The following is a 23,157-nucleotide window of genomic DNA, read 5'->3' as shown; positions in this document are numbered from 1 at the left end:
GAACAACTCTCCATTGAAAGAACCCGGCAGGACATGTAAATGCAGTTTTTGGACGATCTTCTTCTGCAATTTGAATCTGATAATATCCTGATTTCATATCAAATTTGCTGAATATCTTACTGCCATGAATTTTCTGCATGATTGTTTCTTGTCGAGGCATAGGATAATTAAAGCTTTTGGTTATAGCATTGAGCGGCTTATAATTGATGACCATCCTATCTTTACCACAAACAATCTCAGAATGATTGCGAACTAGAAATGCAGAACAGGAATAATGGGATTCACTTTCTTCAATCAGTCTAAGATCTAACAATTCTTGAATCTGCTTTCGCATTTCTTTTTCTTCATCTGGAGTACATGGTATCAATTTTCCAGTCACTCCATTATCATGCAAAGTTATGATTTCTTGTTTTGGGCTTTGAGTTGTCCAAAAAGCTTGAGGATTATTTGAGCAACATTGTAACAAATCCTCATAAATCTGAATCTGTTCAGGTAACCAATTAGGATCTCTATTGGCCTTTTGGGTAGGTTGAGCTTTAGCTTCATAAATCTTTAACACTTCTTCCCAATCATGAGATTCTTTTCTCTCTTTGGGTTGCCTCTTTAATCCTACCTTTTTCTGACTCGGATCTTTTCGGGCTTCAGAATTAGCCATAGTTAACCTGGGGATTGAAACTGCTTTCTTTTTGATGTTACAAATGATTTTATCATTGCTGATTGTAACAGGCAATATAGAATTGATGAAAGGCATTCCCAGAAATAAACTTGCTGAATTGTCAAAATGCTGTATAGCCGAAATTTTAATAATAACCCCCCCAAGTTTCATTGAAACATTATCAACATAATGAGTCAGATTAACAGATCCACCAATGGTTTCTGATCTAATGATATGCTGTAAAGGCTTCCATAATCCCTTAAAAAGAGATGGTCGAGCTAGATTATTGGAGCCACCAGTATCAATAAAAGCATCAACAGAAATCCATTCACCACGGACTTGAACTTCAACAGGAATATATAACAGATCACTAGTTCGGACTAGCTTTTTCAGAAAAGCTTGTTCTTCAGCAGAACTAGTTATAGAAGGTGATGAGGAAGAAGACGCAACTATTTTAGGATATGGACATAAAGAATTCTGGATTTGCTGTGGTTTAACTGAAAGTAAATTTGGCAAAGAATTCTTAGTATCAACAGTTGTAGTAGTTGCTACAGAAAGATTATCAGAGAATTCTTCTGTATCATCTTCTTCAAAAGCAACAGAATCACTTTCATCACTAAAGTGATCTTCATAAACTTCGGACTCAAAATCAAAATCTTGATAAGCAAGATTCATCTTGTTACTGACATCAGGCAGAGACTCAGTATCAGAAAGAGAAGCATCAGTCAAAATATATACATCTGAAACTTCATCATTAGAATCAACTACTGACCAGTCATCTGCAAATTCATCTATTTCAAAACAGGCCTTCAGTTTGTTAGAGGAACTCTTGGGACATTTACGTGCAAAGTGTCCTTCTTGCTTACAGATAAAGCAAGCATTATCTTTCTTCTGTTGTTTCCTCTTTTTCACATATCTAAATTTTCTGAATGGTCGTTTAGGATTGACAACTCGCTTAGGTCTGTATTTACCATATTTTTTTGATTTCCGTTTTCGGAAAGGAGTCCACGGTAATACAGAACGACACACATTCAAATTAGGAGAGATATCATGAACCTGTTTCTGCCAGCACAAATATTTAACCTTCTCTTGACATCTAAATAGGAGATCTATCCAATAGATTTGATCAATCTTTTTGCCTTGGATTTCAATATCTTTCATTATCATATCTCCTATATTTCCCGGTAACTTAGAAAGAAAAGCAATCTTCTGGGTATGATCATTGACAAGATTAGCTTTATATATCTTACCCATATATTCAGATCCAAACTGATCTAAATCTTTTAAATCTTGCAATTGCATGCGAGTTAAATCTGTGATGATTGTCTTTCTTTCATCTTGAGGTTCGGGAACAAATTGAGTTAACAATAAAACTTCTAAAGTGGCTAAGCCTAAAGCTGCCACATTGTTTCTTTCTTCTTGAGAAGCGCCCATCCACCAATCCCAAACAATTCCAGCCATACGTTTCTCCGCCAGCAAGAAAATGGAAAAATTATCCAATTTTGACACAACTTGCATTTGATATAAAGCACCTATCCAGATCCGGATAGATTCTGCTGGATTAGATGACTTATCTAAATCTAGAACATATCCAGAGGAATTAGTATGAAAGAGATCTTCTTCAACTCTTGGATATTTAGGTTCTTTATGCAGATTTGCTTTTTGCAGGGAAGGCATAATAAACGATGGAAATAGAGTAGCAGCATTTTCTAATGTAGCCAATTCACTTTTACTCTTATATAAACTTGAAAATTTAGGAATAGCTGTTTTAGTACTTAATTGGCTATTACTGGATTCAGCAAAATCAGCTGCTTCTTCTTGGGAGTCACTGGTTTCCCATTTTTGAGGAATTTCCATTGTTTTAACAAACTTTGGAGGCTGTTCTTCTCTTTTCTTTTTCTGTCTTCTTCGTTTCTCTTTCTCTTCTCTTCGCTGCTGTTTAGCTGACTGTTCATCATGAAGAAGTTTAAGATTTGCTAGAATCAAATCACTTTGGGAGCCTAAATCATCTAAGACTTCTTCTGCATGTGCACACCAGGTTGTTAAATAATTCCCAATCTGATAGGTTTGATCTAGATCATTTGTATTTTGGGAATTGTGTTCTATCAACGGAGCACAATCTGCTCTGGTAGGTGGCTGTCGAGAAGAGGAGGAAGTAGTACAGAACTTTGTTCGAGGAGGCCATTTGCCACCTTTAACAAATCTATGATTGGCATATTGCCATTCTTCAACAGGAGCAAAAGAAGTACGCATACGATGCATTTTATTTACAATGGGTAGAAATGGTTTGTACTCAGGTATATACAATTCATTAGGTGACAGTGAAGGTTCACCTAAACTTTCTTCTTCTGGAATAGTAGCAGGAACTTGACTGCTTGAAGGAACCTCATTTGGAATCATAGGAAACACATATCTCTTTGGCTTAGATACAGGTTGAGATATTATTGGTCTTGGAGGAATCAGCTTGACATGTCCATTATCAATAGTTACTCTTTTCAATTTTGATTGAGGTTGCTTAGTATCAACTATTGATTTATATTGGAAATACCAGTTTCCAGGTAACTCAGTAGGATCATACAGAACACCTTCAACTTGAGCATTGGATAAGCCAACAGTAACACAATCCTTTAAAACAGGTTGTTTAAGTTTAGGATGTGCAGTATTAGTCAATTGGAAAGAGGCTTGCCCAATTATAGACAGGTATTCACTTTCTTCAGCCATGGTTAACCCTTGAACCCCAGATAATAATTTCCAACAATCTTTCAGATGGACATCATTCAGACTAATGGCATAGTCAGGATAAATTGTTCCATATTGACAACCAGTAGCAAGATTTCCTTGAATAGTACCAATCCTAGCATGTTCATAATTTTGATGACGGGTATCAAACAGTTCAGCAATACAGGGAGTATTAATTCCATGACGAAACAGTGGAGCTAATCCAATCCTTATCCCCCCAAAATGAAGATAGAAATATTTGCCATCTTTAACATACTGCCGAAATTTCTAAAGTTCAAGTCCAGATTTGTTTGAAGAAATTGAAGCAGCATATCTCCAACAAAATACTGAAGCTTTTGTCAATACTGATTCCTTCCCTCAAATTGAGTTGTTTCAGCCTTTTGCTGATTGGGAGATAAAAGATGGCAAGTGTCAGAAGAAAATTCAAATCAGAGCTTCTCAATGTGTACTGAGAACCTTGCAGTATTTAAGAACATTTACAGAACCTTGGGATTATCAGAATATGGAATTCCGTAATGCAATTGAACCTAATCCTTTTGCACAGATATACGGAAAAGACAGCATTATGAAATCTACACTAGCAGCTGATCCAGATCAGATTAAAAAGATTTCTTTATGGCTTCAAGATTTCCATTCTTCGAAACTACCTGAAAAGCTATCACTGATAAAAACCCTAGAACCACTGCAAGGGACGAAAAGAGTATTTCGATTAATAGTTAATCAGAAGGCATTAATTAATTAATGTATACTCTTGCTCATGGACAGAAGATGCAGTCTGTTTAATCAATTTACTTTTATCTAATCATGTCTGCTCTTCAATGGCTTTTGAAATAGGATGGCAAGAACAAGGACATCTTAGTCATCAATGTAAATTATGGGTTCAATCAAGCATTGAACAATCTGTAAGTATGTTCCAGATATTTAAATGGGAATTATTAGATGGGGTTGAACTGGCTGTACAGTCTTTGCCAGATTTTCAAAATAGCAAAAAGGATAATTTCCTTGGAATTGAAATTGACCCCTTTGCCTATGTAAACAGATGGAATAAAGATGATTATCTCTTTCCATCAAAAAGTTTAAAGAAATCTGCAGATTCGATCAGATTTACCTATGACACAGGTCAGATTTCACATGCTCCACAAAAAGAAGATTCCTCCATTACAATCCACGATCCAAAAGGAAAAGCTAAAGTGGACAGCGAAAAAGAAACGGTGTATGTGGATATTTATCAAGATGCTCAGGAACAATACGACCCCACCTGGGAAAAAGAATATCTATCGTGGCTTACATCTTCATGGAAAGATCCTCAAGACACTTTATCTCATTTAACGTACCATTGGAATAGAGAAAGGACTCCATCAGATTCCGAGATGGGATATGATAGCGACCGAAGTCCGAAAGGCTCTTGGTAAAGATAAGAAAGAATCTTTTGTCAGCAATGTGACACTGATTGGTCACATGTTGTGACAAGCATCTTTGTATAAAAGAAAAGTTGAGTAGACACCGTCAGTGGAATAAGATACTGACAGGACCCTCAATTATTTCTACTTTTATGTCATGTCTTAGGTCAGACAGATTCGATTTTTAGGTTATTTAAGAGAGAACTCTCTTTTAGTTTAGGATGGTGAGTTGTGAGTGCTTAGTGAGTTTGTGAGTGTGTGTGTGTAATCAGAGCTCATATCTCTGAGTTTCTATGGTGTGTAATTTTACTTTGAATTAATATTGAAGCCTGCTGGGCCGCCAGTCTGAGGACTGTTCTCTTCCAAGATCATCGCTTGTGTGAGATAGTAAGGCGCGTTGGAGAAGCGACAGGAGTTCGCAGTAGTCCGTGCAAATCTCTGGTAGATGTGAGGAAAAGTTTTGCAGAAGGCGTTCGCTTTAATTGTTCCAAGTAAGTTCCAAGACCATCCATATTTCTACCCACTGTAAATAAAATGCATCGTATGCGTACTTCTTTTGCTCCTGTTGAAGAATGGCAATATGCCAATCATAGATTTGTTCGAGGAGGCCATTTGCCACCTTTAACAAATCTATGATTGGCATATTGCCATTCTTCAACAGGAGCAAAAGAAGTACGCATACGATGCATTTTATTTACAGTAGGTAGAAATGGTTTATACTCTGGTATATACAACTCATTAGGTGACAGTGAAGGTTCACCTAAACTTTCTTCTTCTGGAATAGTAGGAACTTGACTACTTGAAGGAACTTCATTTGGAATCATAGGAAACACATATCTCTTTGGCTTAGAGACAGGTCGAGGTATTACTGGTTTTGGAGGAATCAGCTTGACATGTCCATTATCAATAGTTACTCTTTTCAATTTTGATTGAGGTTGCTTAGTATCAACTATTGATTTATATTGGAAATACCAGTTTCCAGGTAACTCAGTAGGATCATACAGAACACCTTCAACTTGAGCATTGGATAAGCCAACAGTAACACAATCCTTTAAAACAGGCTGTTTAAGTTTAGGATGTGCAGTATTAGTCAATTGGAAAGAGGCTTGCTCAATTATAGACAGGTATTCACTTTCTTCAGCCATGGTTAACCCTTGAACCCCAGATAATAATTTCCAACAATCTTTCAGATGGACATCATTCAGACTAATGGCATAGTCAGGATAAATTGTTCCATATTGACAACCAGTAGCAAGATTTCCTTGAATAGTACCAATCCTAGCATGTTCATAATTTTGATGACGGGTATCAAACAGTTCAGCAATACAGGGAGTATTAATTCCATGACGAAACAGTGGAGCTAATCCAATCCTTATCCCCCCAAAATGAAGATAGAAATATTTGCCATCTTTAACATACTGCCGAAATTTCTTAATTTCATCATCAGAAAATAAATTCAAAGCAAGGATTTGCACAGAAGGTCCAGATATCTTTATAGTGATTTCTACTTCTTTCAGAAAGTTTTTCTTCTTGAACAGGAAAGTCATAGGGAGCTTATATATATCAGTAGAATTTAAAGCAGGAGGAGTCCAATGTTCGGGGTCTTCAACTAATTCATCATTTTCGTTTTCAACAGACTCAGACTCAGACGATCGTGAAGAGACTTCAGTAATGACTTTTCTGTCTATGGATGAGAATGATCGCAACAGATTGGCCATATTTAATCTATAACAGAAATAGACTAATGAAAGCTTTTATCTACTCAGCCCAATGATCAACAGAGTGGCCTTTCAAAGGCTAGCTGGCTTTCAATAGAATTCTGTCTAAAGATTAGTGAGTCAGGATTTAGAACAGGGCTCTGATACCAAAAATATGGATGGTCTTGGAACTTACTTGGAACAATTAAAGCGAACGCCTTCTGCAAAACTTTTCCTCACATCTACCAGAGATTTGCACGGACTACTGCGAACTCCTGTCACTTCTCCAACGCGCCTTACTATCTCACACAAGCGATGATCTTGGAAGAGAACAGTCCTCAGACTGGCGGCCCAGCAGGCTTCAATATTAATTCAAAGTAAAATTACGCACCATAGAAACTCAGAGATATGAGCTCTGATTACACACACACACTCACAAACTCACTAAGCACTCACAACTCACGATGCTAAACTAAAAGAGAGTTCTCTCTTAAATAACCTAAAAATCGAATCTGTCTGACCTAAGACATGACATAAAAGTAGAAATAATTGAGGGTCCTGTCAGTATCTTATTCCACTGACGGTGTCTACTCAACTTTTCTTTTATACAAAGATGCTTGTCACAACATGTGACCAATCAGTGTCACATTGCTGACAAAAGATTCTTTCTTATCTTTACCAAGAGCCTTTCGGACTTCGGTCGCTATCATATCCCATCTCGGAATCTGATGGAGTCCTTTCTCTATTCCAATGGTACGTTAAATGAGATAAAGTGTCTTGAGGATCTTTCCAGGAAGATGTAAGCCACGATAGATATTCTTTTTCCCAGGTGGGGTCGTATTGTTCCTGAGCATCTTGATAAACATCCATATACACCGTTTCTTTTTCGTTGTCCACTTTAGCTTTTCCTTTTGGATCGTGGATTGTAATGGAGGAATCTTCTTTTTGTGGAGCATGTGAACTCTGACCTGTGTCATAGGTAAATCTGATCGAATCTGCAGATTTCTTTAAACTTTTTGATGGAAAGAGATAATCATCTTTATTCCATCTGTTTACATAGGCAAAGGGGTCAATTTCAATTCCAAGGAAATTATCCTTTTTGCTATTTCGAAAATCTGGCAAAGACTGTACAGCCAGTTCAACCCCATCTAATAATTCCCATTTAAATATCTGGAAGATACTTACAGATTGTTCAATGCTTGATTGAACCCATAATTTACATTGATGACTAAGATGTCCTTGTTCTTGCCATCCTATTTCAAAAGCCATTGAAGAGCAGACACGATTAGATAAGAGTAAATTGATTAAACAGACTGCATCTTCTGTCCATGAGCAAGAGTATACATTAATAGTAATTAATGCCTTCTGATTAACTATTAATCGAAATACTCTTTTTGTCCCTTGCAGTGGTTCTAGGGTTTTTATCAGTGATATTTTTTCGGGTAGTTTCAAAGAATGGAAATCTTGAAGCCATAAAGAAATCTTTTTAATCTGATCTGGATCTGCTGCTAATGTAGATTTCATAATGCTGTCTTTTCCGTAGATCTGTGCAAAAGGATTAGGTTCAATTGCATTACGGAATTCCATATTCTGATAATCCCAAGGTTCTGTAAATGTTCTCAAATACTGCAAGGTTCTCAGTACACATTGAGAAGCTCTGATTTGAATTTTCTTCTGACACTTGCCATTCCTTATCTCCCAATCAGCAAAAGGCTGAAACAACTCATATTGAGGAAAAGAGTCAGTATTTACAAAAGCTTCAGTATTTTGTTGGAGATATGCTGCTTCAATTTCTTCAAACAAATCTGGAATTTTGAGAGATTTGAGGAAACGTTCAACTAACCCATTCATATTTACCTCCTCCAGTTCTAACATTTTGGAAGAAATATACACAGAGATAGAAAACTCAATTACACCAATAATTTGATAATAATTAAGAGTTTTCAAGACTTGAATCATTTCTGGAGTGTAATGACTGAGCCAAGTGTCATCCATCTGTATAAAATAGAGCTTGACCTGTAAATTGGGTAGAGGATAAACCTTTACCAGTTCTTCATTGAGATTGAGAAATATGCCAACATTTTTGTGTTGCCAAGCTTGGCATCTTTGGATCCACTGATTTCTTCGGAGTCTGAGACCAATTATCTTCTTGATTTGATCAGTGACATCAGATAACAAATATTCTAAAATCTTAAAACGCTGTACAAAAGTTTCAAAAGAATCATCAGCTAGACTTAATCCTGCTATAGTGAAAAGACTTTCACTATGTACATGTACCTTATTCATTTCTCTGGTTAAAGCATCTGGTAGGTAATTAGAATTACCAGGAATCCATTCAACATCAAATTCATACATCTGAAACCACATTTGTCAGGCTAATAATCTCCCACGAGCCAATTGCTGAGAAATCTTAGCATTCAAGAAATACTTGAAATTCATGGAATCAGTCCTAATTAGGAATTTTGAAGGTGCCAAATAAATTTCGAACTTTTGAATTCCATTGAATATCGCAAGGGTTTCTTTTTCAGCAGGAAAATAACCTTTTTGATGTTTAGAGAATTCACCTGAAGCATAAGCACAAAGAACTTCTTCAATATTTTCTACTTCTTCCCTTTTTTCAAAAAGAGTAGCTGCCCAAAAGTTGTCGGAAGCATCAGTCTGTAAAATTAGAAATCCATTACCAGGCGGTTTTAATGTAGGCAATGTCTGGCATTCTTGTTTCAATAACTGAACCGCTTGAGTAGCTTCATCAGACCAACCACCATTAATAAACTCTCGAATTGGAGAAGTTTTCTCAGAAAGATTTGGAATATATTTATGAACATAATTGAGAATTCCAAGAAATCTCTGAATCATGGGCTTATCTTTTAATTGATCAGGAAATTCAGATAGTTTATGTAAAACATGAGGCTGCATCTGAATTTTACCTTTGCTGACTGTGATGCCCAGAAAATCAATAGTGTCTTGAAATAAAACCATTTTCTTTTCAGATAACACTAATCCATGATTTTTAGCGTCGGCAAGAAATATTCGGAGATGCTTCAGATGAGTGTCAAGATCTGGACTATATACAAGAATATCATCAATATATACAACTATGAAATCATATGAACCAAAAATATGATCCATTCGACGTTGAAAGAATGCAGGAGCATTTTTTAAACCAAACGGAACAACTCTCCATTGAAAGAACCCGGCAGGACATGTAAATGCAGTTTTTGGACGATCTTCTTCTGCTATTTGAATCTGATAATATCCTGATTTCATATCAAATTTGCTGAATATCTTACTGCCATGAATTTTCTGCATGATTGTTTCTTGTCGAGGCATAGGATAATTAAAGCTTTTGGTTATAGCATTGAGCGGCTTATAATTGATGACCATCCTATCTTTACCACGAACAATCTCAGAATGATTGCGAACTAGAAATGCAGAACAGGAATAATGGGATTCACTTTCTTCAATCAGTCTAAGATCTAACAATTCTTGAATCTGCTTTCGCATTTCTTTTTCTTCATCTGGAGTACATGGTATCAATTTTCCAGTTACTCCATTATCATGCAAAGTTATGATTTCTTGTTTTGGGCTTTGAGTTGTCCAAAAAGCTTGAGGATTATTTGAGCAACATTGTAACAAATCCTCATAAATCTGAATCTGTTCAGGTAACCAATTAGGATCTCTATTGGCCTTTTGGGTAGGTTGAGCTTTAGCTTCATAAATCTTTAACACTTCTTCCCAATCATGAGATTCTTTTCTCTCTTTGGGTTGCCTCTTTAATCCTACCTTTTTCTGACTCGGATCTTTTCGGGCTTCAGAATTAGCCATAGTTAACCTGGGGATTGAAACTGCTTTCTTTTTGATATTACAAATGATTTTATCATTGCTGATTGTAACAGGCAATACAGAATTGATGAAAGGCATTCCCAGAAATAAACTTGCTGAATTGTCATAATGCTGTATAGCCGAAATTTTAATAATAACCCCCCCAAGTTTCATTGAAACATTATCAACATAATGAGTCAGATTAACAGATCCACCAATGGTTTCTGATCTAATGATATGCTGTAAAGGCTTCCATAATCCCTTAAAAAGAGATGGTCGAGCTAGATTATTGGAGCCACCAGTATCAATAAAAGCATCAACAGAAATCCATTCACCACGGACTTGAACTTCAACAGGAATATACAACAGATCACTAGTTCGGACTAGCTTTTTCAGAAAAGCTTGTTCTTCAGCAGAACTAGTTATAGAAGGTGATGATGAAGAAGACGCAACTGTTTTAGGATATGGACATAAAGAATTCTGGATTTGCTGTGGTTTGACTGAAAGTAAATTAGGCAAAGAATTCTTAGTATCAACAGTTGTAGTAGTTGCTACAGAAAGATTATCAGAGAATTCTTCTGTATCATCTTCTTCAAAAGCAACAGAATCACTTTCATCACTAAAGTGATCTTCATAAACTTCGGACTCAAAATCAGAATCTTGATAAGCAAGATTCATCTTGTTACTGACATCAGGCAGAGACTCAGTATCAGAAAGAGAAGCATCAGTCAAAATATATACATCTGAAACTTCATCATTAGAATCAACTACTGACCAGTCATCTGCAAATTCATCTATTTCAAAACAGGCCTTCAGTTTGTTAGAGGAACTCTTTGGACATTTACGTGCAAAGTGTCCTTCTTGCTTACAGATAAAGCAAGCATTATCTTTCTTCTGTTGTTTCCTCTTTTTCACATATCTAAATTTTCTGAATGGTCGTTTAGGATTGACAACTCGCTTAGGTCTGTATTTACCATATCTTTTTGATTTCCGTTTTCGGAAAGGAGTCCAGGGTAATACAGAACGACACACATTCAAATTAGGAGAGATATCATGAACCTGTTTCTACCAGCACAAATATTTAACCTTCTCTTGACATCTAAATAGGAGATCTATCCAATAGATTTGATCAATCTTTTTGCCTTGGATTTCAATATCTTTCATTATCATATCTCCTATGTTTCCCGGTAACTTAGAAAGAAAAGCAATCTTCTGGGTATGATCATTGACAAGATTAGCTTTATATATCTTACCCATGTATTCAGATCCAAACTGATCTAAATCTTTTAAATCTTGCAATTGCATGCGAGTTAAATCTGTGATGATTGTCTTTCTTTCATCTTGAGGTTCGGGAACAAATTGAGTCAACAATAAAACTTCTAAAGTGGCTAAGCCTAAAGCTGCCACATTGTTTCTTTCTTCTTGAGAAGCGCCCATCCACCAATCCCAAACAATTCCAGCCATACGTTTTTCCGCGAGCAAGAAAATGGAAAAATTATCCAATTTTGACACAACTTGCATTTGATATAAAGCTCCTATCCAGATCCGGATAGATTCTGCAGGATTAGATGACTTATCTAAATCTAGAACATATCCAGAGGAATTAGTATGAAAGAGATCTTCTTCAACTCTTGTATATTTAGGTATCATAGCCCTGTTCTAAATCCTGACTCACTAATCTGTAGACAGAATTCTATTGAAAGCCAGCTAGCCTTTGAAAGGCCACTCTGTTGATCATTGGGCTGAGTAGATAAAAGCTTTCATTAGTCTATTTCTGTTATAGATTAAATATGGCCAATCTGTTGCGATCATTCTCATCCATAGACAGAAAAGTCATTACTGAAGTCTCTTCACGATCGTCTGAGTCCGAGTCTGTTGAAAACGAAAATCATGAATTAGTTGAAGACCCCGAACATTGGACTCCTCCTGCTTTAAATTCTACTGATATATATAAGCTCCCTATGACTTTCCTGTTCAAGAAGAAAAACTTTCTGAAAGAAGTAGAAATCACTATAAAGATATCTGGACCTTCTGTGCAAATCCTTGCTTTGAATTTATTTTCTGATGATGAAATTAAGAAATTTCGGCAGTATGTTAAAGATGGCAAATATTTCTATCTTCATTTTGGGGGGATAAGGATTGGATTAGCTCCACTGTTTCGTCATGGAATTAATACTCCCTGTATTGCTGAACTGTTTGATACCCGTCATCAAAGTTATGAACATGCTAGGATTTGTACTATGCAAGGAAATCTTGCTATTGGTTGTCAATATGGAACAATTTATCCTGACTATGCCATTAGTCTGAATGATGTCCATCTGAAAGATTGTTGGAAATTATTATCTGGGGTTCAAGGGTTAACCATGGCTGAAGAAAGTGAATACCTGTCTATAATTGGGCAAGCCTCTTTCCAATTGACTAATACTGCACATCCTAAACTTAAACAGCCTGTTTTAAAGGATTGTGTTACTGTTGGCTTATCCAATGCTCAAGTTGAAGGTGTTCTGTATGATCCTACTGAGTTACCTGGAAACTGGTATTTCCAATATAAATCAATAGTTGATACTAAGCAACCTCAATCAAAATTGAAAAGAGTAACTATTGATAATGGACATGTCAAGCTGATTCCTCCAAGACCAATAATATCTCAACCTGTATCTAAGCCAAAGAGATATGTGTTTCCTATGATTCCAAATGAGGTTCCTTCAAGCAGTCAAGTTCCTGCTACTATTCCAGAAGAAGAAAGTTTAGGTGAACCTTCACTGTCACCTAATGAATTGTATATACCTGAGTACAAACCATTTCTACCCACTGTAAATAAAATGCATCGTATGCGTACTTCTTTTGCTCCTGTTGAAGAATGGCAATATGCCAATCATAGATTTGTTAAAGGTGGCAAATGGCCTCCTCGAACAAAGTTCTGTACTACTTCCTCCTCTTCTCGACAGCCACCTACCAGAGCAGATTGTGCTCCGTTGATAGAACACAATTCTCAAAATACAAATGATCTAGATCAAACCTATCAGATTGGGAATTATTTAACAACCTGGTGTGCACATGCCGAAGAAGTCTTAGATGATTTAGGCTCCCAAAGTGATTTGATTCTAGCAAATCTTAAACTTCTTCATGATGAACAGTCAGCTGAACAGCAGCGAAGAGAAGAGAAAGAGAAACGAAGAAGACAGAAAAAGAAAAGAGAAGAACAGCCTCCAAAGTTTGTTAAAACAATGGAAATTCCTCAAAAATGGGAAACCAGTGACTCCCAAGAAGAAGCAGCTGATTTTGCTGAATCCAGTAATAGCCAATTAAGTACTAAAACAGCCATTCCAAAATTTTCAAGTTTATATAAGAGTAAAAGTGAATTGGCTACATTAGAAAATGCTGCTACTCTATTTCCATCGTTTATTATGCCTTCCCTGCAAAAAGCAAATCTGCATAAAGAACCTAAATATCCAAGAGTTGAAGAAGATCTTTTTCATACTAATTCATCTGGATATGTTCTAGATTTAGATAAGTCATCTAATCCTGCAGAATCTATCCGGATCTGGATAGGAGCTTTATATCAAATGCAAGTTGTGTCAAAATTGGATAATTTTTCCATTTTCTTGCTGGCGGAAAAACGTATGGCTGGAATTGTTTGGGATTGGTGGATGGGCGCTTCTCAAGAAGAAAGAAACAATGTGGCAGCTTTAGGCTTAGCCACTTTAGAAGTTTTATTGTTGACTCAATTTGTTCCCGAACCTCAAGATGAAAGAAAGACAATCATCACAGATTTAACTCGCATGCAATTGCAAGATTTAAAAGATTTAGATCAGTTTGGATCTGAATACATGGGTAAGATATATAAAGCTAATCTTGTCAATGATCATACCCAGAAGATTGCTTTTCTTTCTAAGTTACCGGGAAACATAGGAGATATGATAATGAAAGATATTGAAATCCAAGGCAAAAAGATTGATCAAATCTATTGGATAGATCTCCTATTTAGATGTCAAGAGAAGGTTAAATATTTGTGCTGGCAGAAACAGGTTCATGATATCTCTCCTAATTTGAATGTGTGTCGTTCTGTATTACCCTGGACTCCTTTCCGAAAAAGGAAATCAAAAAGATATGGTAAATACAGACCTAAGCGAGTTGTCAATCCTAAACGACCATTCAGAAAATTTAGATATGTGAAAAAGAGGAAACAACAGAAGAAAGATAATGCTTGCTTTATCTGTAAGCAAGAAGGACACTTTGCACGCAAATGTCCCAAGAGTTCCTCTAACAAACTGAAAGCCTGTTTTGAAATAGATGAATTTGCAGATGACTGGTCAGTAGTTGATTCTAATGATGAAGTTTCAGATGTATATATTTTGACTGATGCTTCTCTTTCTGATACTGAGTCTCTGCCTGATGTCAGTAACAAGATGAATCTTGCTTATCAAGATTCTGATTTTGAGTCCGAAGTTTATGAAGACCACTTTAGTGATGAAAGTGATTCTGTTGCTTTTGAAGAAGATGATACAGAAGAATTCTCTGATAATCTTTCTGTAGCAACTACTACAACTGTTGATACTAAGAATTCTTTACCAAATTTACTTTCAGTTAAACCACAGCAAATCCAGAATTCTTTATGTCCATATCCTAAAATAGTTGCGTCTTCTTCCTCATCACCTTCTATAACTAGTTCTGCTGAAGAACAAGCTTTTTTGAAAAAGCTAGTCCGAACTAGTGATCTGTTATATATTCCTGTTGAAGTTCAAGTCCGTGGTGAATGGATTTCTGTTGATGCTTTTATTGATACTGGTGGCTCCAATAATCTAGCTCGACCATCTCTTTTTAAGGGATTATGGAAGCCTTTACAGCATATCATTAGATCAGAAACCATTGGTGGATCTGTTAATCTGACTCATTATGTTGATAATGTTTCAATGAAACTTGGGGGGGTTATTATTAAAATTTCGGCTATACAGCATTTTGAAAATTCAGCAAGTTTATTTCTGGGAATGCCTTTCATCAATTCTGTATTGCCTGTTACAATCAGCAATGATAAAATCATTTGTAACATCAAAAAGAAAGCAGTTTCAATCCCCAGGTTAACTATGGCTAATTCTGAAGCCCGAAAAGATCCGAGTCAGAAAAAGGTAGGATTAAAGAGGCAACCCAAAGAGAGAAAAGAATCTCATGATTGGGAAGAAGTGTTAAAGATTTATGAAGATAAAGCTCAACCTACCCAAAAGGCCAATAGAGATCCTAATTGGTTACCTGAACAGATTCAGATTTATGAGGATTTGTTACAATGTTGCTCAAATAATCCTCAAGCTTTTTGGACAACTCAAAGCCCAAAACAAGAAATCATAACTTTGCATGATAATGGAGTGACTGGAAAATTGATACCATGTACTCCAGATGAAGAAAAAGAAATGCGAAAGCAGATTCAAGAATTGTTAGATCTTAGACTGATTGAAGAAAGTGAATCCCATTATTCCTGTTCTGCATTTCTAGTTCGCAATCATTCTGAGATTGTTCGTGGTAAAGATAGGATGGTCATCAATTATAAGCCGCTCAATGCTATAACCAAAAGCTTTAATTATCCTATGCCTCGACAAGAAACAATCATGCAGAAAATTCATGGCAGTAAGATATTCAGCAAATTTGATATGAAATCAGGATATTATCAGATTCAAATTGCAGAAGAAGATCGTCCAAAAACTGCATTTACATGTCCTGCCGGGTTCTTTCAATGGAGAGTTGTTCCGTTTGGTTTAAAAAATGCTCCTGCATTCTTTCAACGTCGAATGGATCATATTTTTGGTTCATATGATTTCATAGTTGTATATATTGATGATATTCTTGTATATAGTCCAGATCTTGACACTCATCTGAAGCATCTCCGACTATTTCTTGCCGAAGCTAAAAATCATGGATTAGTGTTATCTGAAAAGAAAATGGTTTTATTTCAAGACACTATTGATTTTCTGGGCATCACAGTCAGCAAAGGTAAAATTCAGATGCAGCCTCATGTTTTACATAAACTATCTGAATTTCCTGATCAATTAAAAGATAAGCCCATGATTCAGAGATTTCTCGGAATTCTCAATTATGTTCATAAATATATTCCAAATCTTTCTGAGAAAACTTCTCCAATTCGAGAGTTTATTAATGGTGGTTGGTCTGATGAAGCTACTCAAGCGGTTCAGTTATTGAAACAAGAATGCCAGACATTGCCTACATTAAAACCGCCTGGTAATGGATTTCTAATTTTACAGACTGATGCTTCCGACAACTTTTGGGCAGCTACTCTTTTTAAAAAAAGGGAAGAAGAAGAAAATATTGAAGAAGTTCTTTGTGCTTATGCTTCAGGTGAATTCTCTAAACATCAAAAAGGTTATTTTCCTGCTGAAAAAGAAACCCTTGCGATATTCAATGGAATTCAAAAGTTCGAAATTTATTTGGCACCTTCAAAATTCCTAATTAGGACTGATTCCATGAATTTCAAGTATTTCTTGAATGCTAAGATTTCTCAGCAATTGGCTCGTGGGAGATTATTAGCCTGGCAAATGTGGTTTCAGATGTATGAATTTGATGTTGAATGGATTCCTGATAATTCTAATTACCTACCAGATGCTTTAACCAGAGAAATGAATAAGGTACATGTACATAGTGAAAGTCTTTTCACTATAGCAGGATTAAGTCCAGCTGATGATTCTTTTGAAACTTTTGTACAGCGTTTTAAGATTTTAGAATATTTGTTATCTGATGTCACTGATCAAATCAAGAAGATAATTGGTCTCAGACTCCGAAGAAATCAGTGGATCCAAAGATGCCAAGCTTGGCAACACAAAAATGTTGGCATATTTCTCAATCTCAATGAAGAACTGGTAAAGGTTTATCCTCTACCCAATTTACAGGTTAAGCTCTACTTTTTACAGATGGATGACACTTGGCTCAGTCATTACACTCCAGATATGATTAAAGTCTTGAAAACTCTTAATTATTATCAAATTATTGGTGCAATTGAGTTTTCTATCTCTGTGTATATTTCTTCCAAAATGTTAGAACTGGAGGAGGTGAATATGAATGGGTTAGTTGAACGTTTCCTCAAATCTCTCAAAATTCCAGATTTGTTTGAAGAAATTGAAGCAGCATATCTCCAACAAAATACTGAAGCTTTTGTAAATACTGACTCTTTTCCTCAATATGAGTTGTTTCAGCCTTTTGCTGATTGGGAGATAAGGAATGGCAAGTGTCAGAAGAAAATTCAAATCAGAGCTTCTCAATGTGTACTGAGAACCTTGCAGTATTTGCGAACATTTACAGAACCTTGGGATTATCAGAATATGGAATTCTGTAATGCAATTGAACCTAATCCTTTTGCACAGATATACGGAAAAGACAGCATTATGAAATCTACACTAGCAGCTGATCCAGATCAGATTAAAAAGATTTCTTTATGGCTTCAAAATTTCCATTCTTTGAAACTACCTGAAAAGATATCACTGATAAAAACCCTAGAACCACTGCAAGGGACGAAAAGAGTATTTCGATTAATAGTTAATCAGAAGGCATTAATTACTATTAATGTATACTCTTGCTCATGGACAGAAGATGCAGTCTGTTTAATTAATTTACTTTTATCTAATCGTGTCTGCTCTTCAATGGCTTTTGAAATAGGATGGCAAGAACAAGGACATCTTAGTCATCAATGTAAATTATGGGTTCAATCAAGCATTGAACAATCTGTAAGTATGTTCCAGATATTTAAATGGGAATTATTAGATGGGGTTGAACTGGCTGTACAGTCTTTGCCAGATTTTCGAAATAGCAAAAAGGATAATTTCCTTGGAATTGAAATTGACCCCTTTGCCTATGTAAACAGATGGAATAAAGATGATTATCTCTTTCCATCAAAAAGTTTAAAGAAATCTGCAGATTCGATCAAATTTACCTATGACACAGGTCAGAGTTCACATGCTCCACAAAAAGAAGATTCCTCCATTACAATCCACGATCCAAAAGGAAAAGCTAAAGTGGACAGCGAAAAAGAAACGATGTATGTGGATGTTTATCAAGATGCTCAGGAACAATACGACCCCACCTGGGAAAAAGAATATCTATCGTGGCTTACATCTTCCTGGAAAGATCCTCAAGACACTTTATCTCATTTAACGTACCATTGGAATAGAGAAAGGACTCCATCAGATTCCGAGATGGGATATGATAGCGACCGAAGTCCGAAAGGCTCTTGGTAAAGATAAGAAAGAATCTTTTGTCAGCAATGTGACACTGATTGGTCACATGTTGTGACAAGCATCTTTGTATAAAAGAAAAGTTGAGTAGACACCGTCAGTGGAATAAGATACTGACAGGACCCTCAATTATTTCTACTTTTATGTCATGTCTTAGGTCAGACAGATTCGATTTTTAGGTTATTTAAGAGAGAACTCTCTTTTAGTTTAGCATCGTGAGTTGTGAGTGCTTAGTGAGTTTGTGAGTGTGTGTGTGTAATCAGAGCTCATATCTCTGAGTTTCTATGGTGTGTAATTTTACTTTGAATTAATATTGAAGCCTGCTGGGCCGCCAGTCTGAGGACTGTTCTCTTCCAAGATCATCGCTTGTGTGAGATAGTAAGGCGCGTTGGAGAAGCGACAGGAGTTCGCAGTAGTCCGTGCAAATCTCTGGTAGATGTGAGGAAAAGTTTTGCAGAAGGCGTTCGCTTTAATTGTTCCAAGTAAGTTCCAAGACCATCCATATTTTGATACCAAAAATATGGATGGTCTTGGAACTTACTTGGAACAATTAAAGCGAACGCCTTCTGCAAAACTTTTCCTCACATCTACCAGAGATTTGCACGGACTACTGCGAACTCCTGTCGCTTCTCCAACGCGCCTTACTATCTCACACAAGCGATGATCTTGGAAGAGAACAGTCCTCAGACTGGCGGCCCAGCAGGCTTCAATATTAATTCAAAGTAAAATTACACACCATAGAAACTCAGAGATATGAGCTCTGATTACACACACACACTCACAAACTCACTAAGCACTCACAACTCACGATGCTAAACTAAAAGAGAGTTCTCTCTTAAATAACCTAAAAATCGAATCTGTCTGACCTAAGACATGACATAAAAGTAGAAATAATTGAGGGTCCTGTCAGTATCTTATTCCACTGACGGTGTCTACTCAACTTTTCTTTTATACAAAGATGCTTGTCATAACATGTGACCAATCAGTGTCACATTGCTGACAAAAGATTCTTTCTTATCTTTACCAAGAGCCTTTCGGACTTCGGTCGCTATCATATCCCATCTCGGAATCTGATGGAGTCCTTTCTCTATTCCAATGGTACGTTAAATGAGATAAAGTGTCTTGAGGATCTTTCCAGGAAGATGTAAGCCACGATAGATATTCTTTTTCCCAGGTGGGGTCGTATTGTTCCTGAGCATCTTGATAAACATCCACATACATCGTTTCTTTTTCGCTGTCCACTTTAGCTTTTCCTTTTGGATCATGGATTGTAATGGAGGAATCTTCTTTTTGTGGAGCATGTGAACTCTGACCTGTGTCATAGGTAAATCTGATCGAATCTGCAAATTTCTTTAAACTTTTTGATGGAAAGAGATAATCATCTTTATTCCATCTGTTTACATAGGCAAAGGGGTCAATTTCAATTCCAAGGAAATTATCCTTTTTGCTATTTCGAAAATCTGGCAAAGACTGTACAGCCAGTTCAACCCCATCTAATAATTCCCATTTAAATATCTGGAACATACTTACAGATTGTTCAATGCTTGATTGAACCCATAATTTACATTGATGACTAAGATGTCCTTGTTCTTGCCATCCTATTTCAAAAGCCATTGAAGAGCAGACACGATTAGATAAAAGTAAATTAATTAAACAGACTGCATCTTCTGTCCATGAGCAAGAGTATACATTAATAGTAATTAATGCCTTCTGATTAACTATTAATCGAAATACTCTTTTCGTCCCTTGCAGTGGTTCTAGGGTTTTTATCAATGATATCTTTTCAGGTAGTTTCAAAGAATGGAAATCTTGAAGCCATAAAGAAATCTTTTTAATCTGATCTGGATCAGCTGCTAGTGTAGATTTCATAATGTTGTCTTTTCCGTATATCTGGGCAAAAGGATTAGGTTCAATTGCATTACAGAATTCCATATTCTGATAATCCCAAGGTTCTGTAAATGTTCGCAAATACTGCAAGGTTCTCAGTACACATTGAGAAGCTCTGATTTGAATTTTCTTCTGACACTTGCCATTCCTTATCTCCCAATCAGCAAAAGGCTGAAACAACTCATATTGAGGAAAAGAGTCAGTATTTACAAAAGCTTCAATATTTTGTTGGAGATATGCTGCTTCAATTTCTTCAAACAAATCTGGAATTTTGAGAGATTTGAGGAAACGTTCAACTAACCCATTCATATTCACCTCCTCCAGTTCTAACATTTTGGAAGAAATATACACAGAGATAGAAAACTCAATTGCACCAATAATTTGATAATAATTAAGAGTTTTCAAGACTTTAATCATATCTGGAGTGTAATGACTGAGCCAAGTGTCATCCATCTGTAAAAAGTAGAGCTTAACCTGTAAATTGGGTAGAGGATAAACCTTTACCAGTTCTTCATTGAGATTGAGAAATATGCCAACATTTTTGTGTTGCCAAGCTTGGCATCTTTGGATCCACTGATTTCTTCGGAGTCTGAGACCAATTATCTTCTTGATTTGATCAGTGACATCAGATAACAAATATTCTAAAATCTTAAAACGCTGTACAAAAGTTTCAAAAGAATCATCAGCTAGACTTAATCCTGCTATAGTGAAAAGACTTTCACTATGTACATGTACCTTATTCATTTCTCTGGTTAAAGCATCTGGTAGGTAATTAGAATTACCAGGAATCCATTCAACATCAAATTCATACATCTGAAACCACATTTGCCAGGCTAATAATCTCCCACGAGCCAATTGCTGAGAAATCTTAGCATTCAAGAAATACTTGAAATTCATGGAATCAGTCCTAATTAGGAATTTTGAAGGTGCCAAATAAATTTCGAACTTTTGAATTCCATTGAATATCGCAAGGGTTTCTTTTTCAGCAGGAAAATAACCTTTTTGATGTTTAGAGAATTCACCTGAAGCATAAGCACAAAGAACTTCTTCAATATTTTCTTCTTCTTCCCTTTTTTTAAAAAGAGTAGCTGCCCAAAAGTTGTCGAAAGCATCAGTCTGTAAAATTAGAAATCCATTACCAGGCGGTTTTAATGTAGGCAATGTCTGGCATTCTTGTTTCAATAACTGAACCGCTTGAGTAGCTTCATCAGACCAACCACCATTAATAAACTCTCGAATTGGAGAAGTTTTCTCAGAAAGATTTGGAATATATTTATGAACATAATTGAGAATTCCGAGAAATCTTTGAATCATGGGCTTATCTTTTAATTGATCAGGAAATTCAGATAGTTTATGTAAAACATGAGGCTGCATCTGAATTTTACCTTTGCTGACTGTGATGCCCAGAAAATATATAGTGTCTTGAAATAAAACCATTTTCTTTTCAGATAACACTAATCCATGATTTTTAGCTTCGGCAAGAAATAGTCGGAGATGCTTCAGATGAGTGTCAAGATCTGGACTATATACAAGAATATCATCAATATATACAACTATGGAATAATGGGATTCACTTTCTTCAATCAGTCTAAGATCTAACAATTCTTGAATCTGCTTTCGCATTTCTTTTTCTTCATCTGGAGTACATGGTATCAATTTTCCAGTCACTCCATTATCATGCAAAGTTATGATTTCTTGTTTTGGGCTTTGAGTTGTCCAAAAAGCTTGAGGATTATTTGAGCAACATTGTAACAAATCCTCATAAATCTGAATCTGTTCAGGTAACCAATTAGGATCTCTATTGGCCTTTTGGGTAGGTTGAGCTTTAGCTTCATAAATCTTTAACACTTCTTCCCAATCATGAGATTCTTTTCTCTCTTTGGGTTGCCTCTTGAATCCTACCTTTTTCTGACTCAGATCTTTTCGGGCTTCAGAATTAGCCATAGTTAACCTGGGGATTGAAACTACTTTCTTTTTGATGTTACAAATGATTTTATCATTGCTGATTGTAATAGGCAATACAGAATTGATGAAAGGCATTCCCAGAAATAAACTTGCTGAATTGTCAAAATGCTGTATAGCCGAAATTTTAATAATAACCCCCCCAAGTTTCATTGAAACATTATCAACATAATGAGTCAGATTAATAGATCCACCAATGGTTTCTAATCTAATGATATGCTGTAAAGGCTTCCATAATCCCTTAAAAAGAGATGGTCGAGCTAGATTATTGGAGCCACCAGTATCAATAAAAGCATCAACAGAAATCCATTCACCACGGACTTGAACTTCAACAGGAATATATAACAGATCACTAGTTCGGACTAGCTTTTTCAGAAAAGCTTGTTCTTCAGCAGAACTAGTTATAGAAGGTGATGAGGAAGAAGACGCAACTATTTTAGGATATGGACATAAAGAATTCTGGATTTGCTGTGGTTTGACTGAAAGTAAATTAGGCAAAGAATTCTTAGTATCAACAGTTGTATTAGTTGCTACAGAAAGATTATCAGAGTATTCTTCTGTATCATCTTCTTCAAAAACAACAGAATCACTTTCATCACTAAAGTGATCTTCATAAACTTCGGACTCAAAATCAGAATCTTGATAAGCAAGATTCATCTTGTTACTGACATCAGGCAGAGACTCAGTATCAGAAAGAGAAGCATCAGTCAAAATATATACATCTGAAACTTCATCATTAGAATCAACTACTGACCAGTCATCTG

Source organism: Pinus tabuliformis, chromosome 8 (assembly GCF_031772625.1).
Source record: "Pinus tabuliformis cultivar Carrire ecotype Pingquan chromosome 8, CPIR1, whole genome shotgun sequence".
Classification (NCBI taxonomy): Eukaryota; Viridiplantae; Streptophyta; class Pinopsida; order Pinales; family Pinaceae; genus Pinus; species Pinus tabuliformis.
This window is presented reverse-complemented; position numbering follows the sequence as displayed.